The sequence below is a fragment of the Nannospalax galili genome, unplaced genomic scaffold, assembly GCF_000622305.1.
Source record: "Nannospalax galili isolate Female #2095 unplaced genomic scaffold, S.galili_v1.0 scaffold3109, whole genome shotgun sequence".
In the NCBI taxonomy this organism is placed as follows: Eukaryota; Metazoa; Chordata; class Mammalia; order Rodentia; family Spalacidae; genus Nannospalax; species Nannospalax galili.
This window is the reverse complement of record NW_008358944.1, coordinates 126,792-136,806: the sequence shown is the minus strand read 5'-3', so window position 1 is coordinate 136,806 and position 10,015 is coordinate 126,792.

Sequence of the window (10,015 nt, the reverse complement as noted above, 5' to 3'; positions counted from 1 at the left end):
TGAGATGCATTGGCCATGCAAATGAACATTCAAAAGCCTGTCTGAATTAATCATTAAGGCACCATGGCAAACTGAGTGTGGTGGCTTACACCTATAAACTTAGCATTTGGGAAGCTAAAACAGGAGGATCACCATGAGTTCCAGGCTAGCCTAAGCTATAACGAGTCCCAAGCCATTTTGAGCTACAAGGTGAACCTTTTCAAAACACAAAACAACAAGATAGTATGGTGGGGAGGAGAGGGTTTGGAAATCAGCCAACTTGGATTTGGATTAAAACTCTACCTTTACTGCTATAGGTGGATGAAACTGCACAAACCTTTCGTCTCGGAGCCCCAGTTTTCCCTCTCTTAAAACAGATACAAACATGGACACTCTCAGGGAGGAGAGTGCTTGAAGGGAGGATTAAATAGGCTAATGCATATAAAATTGCCTAACCAGGTACCTACCACATACCGATCACTTGAAGCTTGGAGGCTTTATAATTTTGAAAAACCAGCATCAGGAAGAGGATTAGTATTAGCCTTGAACTATATTCAAAGACTAAGGTCAGGAGGGTAGGGCGTTTCACAAGATCCCTTTGGTTGCAGTTAAAGCTACTAGCAGTTTTCTTTTCAGTTGACAAGTGAGCTATAAAATTGAAAGAAAACTGGTGGATAAAAGCATGAGTCAAAAGTGTACTTTCTGTTCCATGGACACAGTTGTTGATCAGTTTTTAGAGTGGCAATGTCATGTAGCAAAACAATAAAGCAGTCCTGTTCATCTTTACTCTCCTGAGGCCAGCTTTTGATTTACTTTTACAAATGCAAAGCAGATGTCTGAGAAATGATCAGTTAAACATATGCATGTGCTCTGGTTCTTTCCTGAGACCTAGTGAAACAACAGTAAAGGAGCTGTTTGTAAAGGCAAAACCCACCATGAGGATGACTAAGGAAGACAAAAAGGAGGTGATTTGGGAAGTTAAGAGGCCATGGAGATGAAGAGGTAACTAATGTAATTGACCTGAGAAAAATGATCCCTAAACTTATCTTGGTGAAAGCTGGGATTTAGCTGGTGTGTGAATTGTCCTTGGAAGATAAATGTCTGTTCACACCAATAATGTACCAATGAGAGACCTAAAAAACAATTTCATTCAAGTCTAGCTTAGTGAGCCAGAGAGTTTATTGGGGTTACTTACAGGAGCTCTGACAACTCAAAGGCAGCTTAGTTCCATCAAGAATGGCCACTCACAAAATCTGCTTTCCTCACGCTCCCTGCAACCTTGCAGGTGGCTGTCTAGCAGGTCTCCAGTCTCCTCTCCCCAGCAATTGCTATTGTTCATAGAACCTTGAGAAAGGGGACCTTAGAAATCTTGTAAGTTTTAAGAGATTACTGAGAATTGTAAGGTTTAAGTCCTGAGTGTTATAAATTTCATTTTCTTCCTGAGTCTTAAGGAGTCTCCCTCCTCCTTGTCCTTCTTTCCTCCCTCCAAGAGGGACTATTTCAGTTCAGTACACAACACCTGGTTGCACCACAGGCACCTAAAGTGCTTAGGAATGTCAGGTGCCTTTGGCAGTGCGGAGAAAGGTGAACTTAAGAACAGAAGTGAGTTAGAAGTCAGTTTAAGAAAGCTCTTCAATCCCACATAGCCTGGCAGAGGTTGGATAAGGTCTAAAGCCTTCTTCTGGAGGACTTCTTGGCACATGTGGAGATGGGATTCAAGCCACAATTAAGGAAACAGTCAAGGAAACATTTATAACACAATAAAATCCCAAGTCTTACCTCCATTTAAAATCCTGATCCTGGAGATCAGAAAATTCTCCAGGATATCTGACCACCTTCAAAAGAGAAACGTAAAGATACAGGGGCAAGAGTTCCCCAGTGGAGACCTGGGTATGACAGCACACACCTATATTTTGTCTGAGAATATCCAGGCTGAGACAGGAGGATCTCAAGTTTGAGGCCATCTCAAGCTAATAAACAAGCAGCTCAACCCCCAACTTCCCTCAACCCCCAACAATAAAACAAAAGTATTCCAATAGAATGGTCTGGCCAGATGACCCCACAATGAAACAAAAGTGTTCCAATGGAATGAGCTGGCCAGATGACCCCACCTGAAGCCTGCAATCAGCAATCTTCCCCCATAGAACCAGAACTTCCAAGAAAGTTTTTGACTGTGATGTGAGAAGAAAACTGTCACATATCCACAGAGGGATAAAGGACGTATTGTGCCCATGAAACAGCTTTAAGTTATTTTAAAAAAGAACTGTTGGGGAAACAAAATGAGGGAAGTGGGGGGAAATTAATATAATGAAGGAATTTTTTAAATTCACAGGAAGCTTGTATGATAAATTTGAGCCAATGTTCTAGAAAGGAGAACAAAACGACAGAGAGATAACTGTTACAAAGAAGAAAAGCAAAGCAAAGCTCAGAGCTGGGCCTGAAGGCATAGATCTGCAGTCCCTGAGAGCTACTCTGAAGCTGAAGCAGGAGGACTGCAGCTTCAAGGCCAGTTTGGATGCGTTCAGCATTTGCATAAGAAGAATTCCACAAAAAGTAATGGAGAAAATTAGAGAGAAGAAATATCAGTAGAGGAATCCAAGAAAAATCAGTGCTATGAGTTTTCAGATTATAAGAGCGCCCAGATAACGAATAAAAGCAGGCCTGCTTTGAGGCACATTATTATGTAACTTCAAAACAGTGATGAATCAGTTTTCTGTGGTTACCATAAAAGCTGGATAGCTTAAGAGCAAAATGGATTTTCTTCTAATTCTGAGGTTTAGAAGTCCAAGGTCAAAAAAATAAATAGCTTTGCTTTTTTCTGGAGCCTTTCTCCGTGACCTGCTGTCCTCTCACTGTGTCCCTTACATGGTCTTCCCTTGGCCAGTGTCATTGGTGTCTTAATCTATTACCCTTTCTTACAAAGACACTGTCAGAATGAACTAAGGCCTCCCCATGTCACCTCATGTTACCTCAATTGCTTCTTTAATGAACCCACCTGCAAGTATAGTCACATTCTGAGGTGCTGGTGGTCATGGTATCAATATGTGAACTGTGAGGTAATCCAATTCAGCTCATGAAAACTGGAAACTAAATGAAAATCCTGTAAGTTTCTGTGTTAGGTTGTCAAAATAGCTGAGTACTTTTAAGAGATCAAAGATTATGTCTTTAACCTTCATAAATTCAGAAAAAGAGCCTAACTGAAATTATCTTTATGAATTATAATTGTTAGCCTTAAATGGAAACTTGCCAGACTGGGAAGAGAGTCTTAATGAGGAATTATTTAGATCTGGTTGTCCTAAGGACATATCTACAGGGGATTGTCTTGATTGTTAATTGATGTAGTAGGAAGACCTTGTTCATGTGGATGGCGCCATTCCCTAGACAGAACACTAGAAGAGTGTGAACAAGGAGGCAGCATGGCTGTATTCATTTCTCTCTGTTCTCGGATGTGATGTTTCTAGTTACTTTAAGTTCCTGCCTTCTGTATAATGATTGATTATAATCTGGAGGTGTAAGCCAAATAAACCTTTTCCACTCCTTTGTTGCTTCTGGTCAGAGTGTTTTATCATGGCAACAGAATTGAAACTACAGCACGAATCAGCCAATGAATCTAAGGCAACTTGAGAATTCAGATTCTACCAATATCTGAAATTATAAAAAATTAGACTTAGTAGTATGATGCCCATGAAAAACCCATCATTTCTTTTCCTGACCAGTCAGGGTTCTGTGTTATATATCAAACAATGGGTTAAAAATGAAATCTCAGGGCTGGAGATATGGTTCAGCTGTTAAGAGTGCTGGTTGCTCTTCCAGAGGATCCAGGTTTGGTTCTCAGCACTCACATAGCTACTAACAACTGTCTGTAATGCCTCTTCTAGGGGATCTGATGCCCTCTTCTGGCCTCCATGGGCATTGTATACATATGTGCACTTACATGCAGGCTAAAAACTCAAACACATACAAAAATAAAATAAAATAAAATAAAATAAAATAAGAAATGAAATCTCATCGCTAATAACTGAATGCTGATGTTTTAAGAACAAGGGTAAAATGCCAAGCAAATGAATGATGAAAAAATAGTTTTGGGAACAAAGACAGAAAGCAGATTTATGGTTTGGGGCCTGAGATAGAGAGTAGACTGATGATAAACAAGTATAAAGGAATGCTAAAAAATTATTTGGGAAGCTGGGCATGGTGGTGCATGCCTTTAGTTCCAGCATTCGGGAGGCAGAGGCAGGGGAATCTTTGTGAGTTCAAGGCCAGCCTGGTCTGCATAGTTCCAGGCCAGCTGTGGAGACCCTGCCTCAAAAAGACCAAAAAAAAAATTATTTGGGACTGGAAAGTTGGCTCATCAGTTAAGAGCACTGGCTGCTCTTGCAGAAGACCTGGGTTCGGTTCCCAGAGCTCACATGGTGGCTAATAATCATTCATAACTCTATCTAGTTCCAGGGGACCCAAAGCCCTCTTCTGGCATCTGTGGGCATTGCATGTAAGGGTGCACTTACATATATGCAGGCAAACACTCATACACATTAAATAAAAATAAATAAAATTTTAAAAATGTATTTATTGTGTGGGTGGGTATGTGCCATGCATGGTGTATGTGGAGGTAAAGAGGATGCCTTTGTGGAATTGGTTCTCTCCATCCACCTTTACATGGGTTCTCAGGATTGGACTCAGCTCCTAATAGTGGTGTAGCAAGTGCTTTATTTACCTGTTATCCCATCTTGCCAATCTCAAAGGAACTTTTTGGTACAATGAAAGTATTCTAAAACTAGATTGTGGTGATTCTTGAACAGCTGTATAAACACATTTAATACTCATTGAGTTGGATGGACATGGTGGCACATGTCTTTAGTCCCAGCACTCAGGAGGCAGAGGAAGGCAGATGTCGGAGAGCTTGAGGCTACCCAGGTCATCCAGAGATACATAATGAGAGCATGTCTCAAAAACAACAAAAAACACCAAAAAAGACCTCATTGAACTGCATGCTTTAAATGTGTGCTAGGCAAATTATGTCTTAATAAACCTATAATTTTAAAAAACAAGAATGGATTGTAAATTAATAGACGAAAGTATGAGTCACAAAACCCAAAAGGTAACCTGGTGTGGTGTAATTCCCAGCACTGAGGAAACAGAGGCAGAATTGTGAGATTTAGGTCATCCTGGGCTGCATAGGGAGTTGGAAGCCATCTTGGGCTACCTAGGGAGGCCCTGTCACAAACAGACATACAGACAAATCAATTCACAAACAAAACAAAAATCCAAGAGGACTTGCCTAGCATGCATGAAGCCTTGGGTTCCATAGCCAGCACTGAAAAGGAAGGCAGCTGGGGGTGGAGGGCAAGATATTTATTGATTTGTAGTATCCCACCAAAATGTATAATTCAGACTTAATCATGAGGAAATATAATACAAACTCAAGTTCAGGGACATTCTACAAAATATCTAATACTCTTCCCATCATAACAATTAGTTATAAAAGACTGAGCAACATTTTTGATTAAAGTAAATAGAGATGAGACAATTAAATGCAATTTGGCTTCCTGGGTTGGTTCCCGGTCCACAAATCCCAGAAACAGGACTTTATTTTATCTTATTATTTATTCATTAGGTTTTATTTATTTATTTATTTATTTGAGACAGGTTCTCACTATATAGCACTGGGTGGCCTGAAACTCTCCATGTAGGCAAGGCGGGCCTCAAACTTGCAACAATCCTCCTGCCTCTTTCTGCCCACCCCTCCAGAGTCCTTGGATTATAGGCATATAGGCACGCATCACCACACCCAGACACAAGTAGGACTTCAGTCAGACAAACGGCAAAATTTAAATAAGATATAGTCTAAGTAATGGTATTCTATCAATGTTATTTTCCTGCTTTTGATAACAGCACCGCAATCGGAAGATATTAACACTGGGGGAGCAATGAAGGCATAAGGGAATCTCTGTAATATAATTGTAATTTTCATGAAAGAGTTTCAAAATGAAAATCAAAATATAAAGGAGAGTTTATTTTTCAGCTGGACAAATGGGAGTAATTTGATCATGAGAAATGAATGGTGATGTGATGATCAAAATTCTACACATTTCTCAGAGAGTAAGAATTTCAAAAACAAGTAGTCATAGAGAAGTTCTAAAACGAAGTAATAAATACATATTGCTATCCCAACCATTTTCTCTTTTCCTTTCCTCCCTCAAATGGAACCACACTATGAATATTATGCTGCAATTTTCTTTTTATGCTTAAAATATATTTTTAAAAGTTTAATATACGTTATTTAATCCAGAATTTACAAAATGTTAATTTATAATCTATATGAAATATTTGCGGGGCTGAAGAGATGGCTCAGCTGATAAGAGTACTGACTGCTCTTGCAGAGGACCCAGGTTTGATTCCTAGCACCTACAAGGCAATTGCGAACTGTCCTTAACTCCACTTTCAGGGGAATCCGACGCCCTCTTCTGACCTCTGCAGCATTGCACGACACAGGTGCATCCATATACATGCAGATAATACACTCATATGCATAAAATAAAAATAATATATAAAATACTAAAAAATATTTGCTAATTTTTTCTAAAGACTAATTTATCTGATGTTAATATTGTTGCTCCAGGATTTTTGTGAGTGTACTTGAAAGATTTCCATCTATTTTGAGACAATTTTCATACATTTTAGTATATATATTATACAATTTTTAGTTGATTATTCTATGGCTATTGGCAAATGCATACAGCTAGCAGACAACATAATCAAGATGTAGACATTGCTATCAATTCCTAAATTATTTGATCCCTTTTTAGCACACACTGGTTGTATGAAACAATGGGCTTCACTGTGACATTTTCATATAAGCATATAATATATTTCGATCATCTCTAGATTCCCCCATTATCTCCCTCTCTTCCCTCCTAGTACCTCCTTGTATTTCTGTGTCCTTTTTATGTATTCCACATATATGATGCTTTTCTTTCTGAGTCTGGTTTATTTCACTTAGCCTGATAGTCTCTAGTTCCATCCATTGTCCTGCAAATGACAACTTTATTCTTCTATGGCTGGATAAAATTCCATTGTGTATCTTTCCTACATTTTAAACTCTTTTTATCTGTTGATGGGCATCTAGGCTGATTCTATAACTTGGCTGTTTTGACTAGTGCAACACAGATGTGCAAGTATCTATTGTATGCTGACTTTGATTCCTTCAGATATATACCTAGGAATAGTAGAACTGGTTCATACAGTAGTTCTATTTTCAGGTTTTGAGAGACTTCCATATTGATTTCCATTGCAACTGTATTAATTCACCTCCCGACTAGCAGTGTACACGAGAGGCTGTCCCTCACACCCTTCCATCCTTGCCAACATTTGTTAGTTTTCTTGCTGATAGTCAATCTGACTTAAGTGAGATTAGATCTCAATATAGTTTTCATTTGCACCTTTTTCATGTATTTTAGGTCATTTGTATTTCTTTTAAGAGGCTTTTGCTCAGTTCACTTGCATATGTATTGACTAGATTATTTATTCTTTGGTTGTTTAATTTTTTGAATTTGTTATATGTTCTGGATGATAATTCCATTAGATGAATAGCTGGGAAAGATTTTCTTCCATTCTGTGGGCCACCTCTTCACTCTGTTGTCTTTTGCTGGGCAGGGCTTTTTAATTTTATGCAGTCCTATTTGTCAAACCTTGTTCTTATTTCCTGAGCTAAGCATATCTTTTTTAATGACTCTGGTGTTTTAAAGCTAAAATTTTGGCTTTGCTTAAAATAACTATCTCTAAATTTATAAGAAATTATAAATTGTCTATAAAGTTCCATCTTTATTCCAAATCTTGGAAAGACAGAAGCATTCACCCAGGAGCATTTAGCAAAGCACAGGGCTAGTGTTCATTCTGCTCATAAAGATATTGGAATGGGTGGATACATTCTGGATTCCTCAGAAGGTCCATGAACAAAGAGCACTAGCTAGGTAGGGCCAAGGTCCAGGTGAGCTCTGTAGCTCTACTAATATGTTTATTGCATAATGTTCTGCTTTTGTTATATTAAATTGTTTTCTCATGTCAACTGTTAACTTTAGAGTTTTTATTTAATCTCCCAGTAATATAATCTTTAACTTTAAAGCATAGCATGACCATAAAGCTTAGAAAACATGTCTGTTGAGGAAATTAGACTTGGTTAATCTATAAGATATGAATGCCATAGAAAATTAAGTTCATTTAAGTTGTAGATGAACTATTCACAGTTGCGATTAGCAAGCCACCATCTTACAGAGTAAATTCTTTTATTAATCAGAATGCTTTGGGACTGCAGTTGATGCTCAGTGACAGAGCTTGTACTTAACGACATGAGACCCTGGGTTCAATCCCTGCCCCTGCCACAAAACAATCAGAATGTTACAGTTAGGCTCTTTCTGCTCAATTTTTTTTCTTGGAGCCTACTGAAAAATAAAGTTGGTTCTAGTACCTTTTACAGTACAATGCAAAGCCTTGCTTTAATGTAAGCCAAACTTATTCAGCTCTTTTCCTATAAGCAAATAGTTCATGTTTCTCACATTTGTCTTTAAAATCATACTTTTGGGGTTGGAGAGACAGCTCAGCTTTTAAGAGCACTTGCTGTTCTGCCAAAGGACCTAGGTTGGGATCCCAGCCCCCACATAACAGCTATCAACCACCTGTAACTCCAGTCTTGGAGATCCAGTGCCCTTTTCTGGGATCTGTGTGTATTGCATGCACATGGTGTACTTACATACATGCAGGCAAAACACTCATACACATGAAATAAAAATAAATAAAATAAAATCATACTTCTTAGAATGTTACAAATGTCTGCATACACATGCAGTATATGTAGAATAAATTACTATCATAACATTTCTAGGTCAAAGGTTATGCAATTAATATTTTAAGAGGTAGTTAAAAATTACTTCTTCACAATAGGGTTGTTGACATATATTTTATTTACTTAAAAAATATAAAACAATTATAGATGCATTTGTAAACAGTAATATAATAAAAATGTAGAATTTTCTTTTTTCTTTTATTTTTTATTGATTTATTTATTTTTATTTGTGCAAGTGTTTTGTGTGTATGTATACTGGTATGTGTATAGTGCCTGAGAAGGCTGGAAGAGGGTGACAGAGCCACCATGTGGGTACTGGGAATAGAACCTGGCTCTGTTGGAAGCACAGTAAGTGTTCTTAATCCCTGAGCCCACCTCTCCAACCCCTTTTCTTTTTTAAAATAAGGTAACATTGTCTCTGTTAACTATCCAACCTCTTCGAGGTAGCCCAAGTTTTTACATGGGTCTATATTCTTCCAAAGATAGTGTTTCTGACAGGTGTGGTGCCAACACTTGGGTTACAAAGACTTTATCTTTTTAAAAAAATTATTTATTTTTATTTTATGTGTATGAGTGTTATGCCTGCATGTATGTAAGTGCACCCATATTGTGCAGTACCCATAGAGGTCAGAAGAGAGTGTTGGAGCCCCTGGAACTGGAGTTATGGATGGTTGTTAGCCACCATGTGAGTGCTGGGATTCGAAACCAGGTCCTCTGCAAGAGCATCCAGTATTCTTAACCTCTGAGCCTCTCCAGCCCTGCAAAGGCCTTGTTTTTAAAATATTTTAAAATTTATTTTATGTGTGTGAGTGTTTTGCCTGCATGCGTGTAAGTGCACCTCCAATGATCATGGAGGCCAGAAGAGGCTATCAGAGCCCCTGGAACTAGAGTTACAGATGGTTGTTAACTGCCACTTGGATGCTGGGAACCGAATGTGGATCCTCTGCAAGAGCAGCCAGTGCTCTGAACTGTTGAGCCATCTCTCAGCCTTGACATCCTGTCTTAAAAATAAAGCAATAAATAAAACAACAATAAAAACAAATATACTGCTTCTGTATAGCATATATCTGTATATACACATATGCATACATAGTAATACATACTAGCATCTACCCATTACATACATAGTAAATTTTGTTTGTTAGCTTTTACTAATATGAGATCATGCATTATGAGTAAATTTTTTAAACTCACACC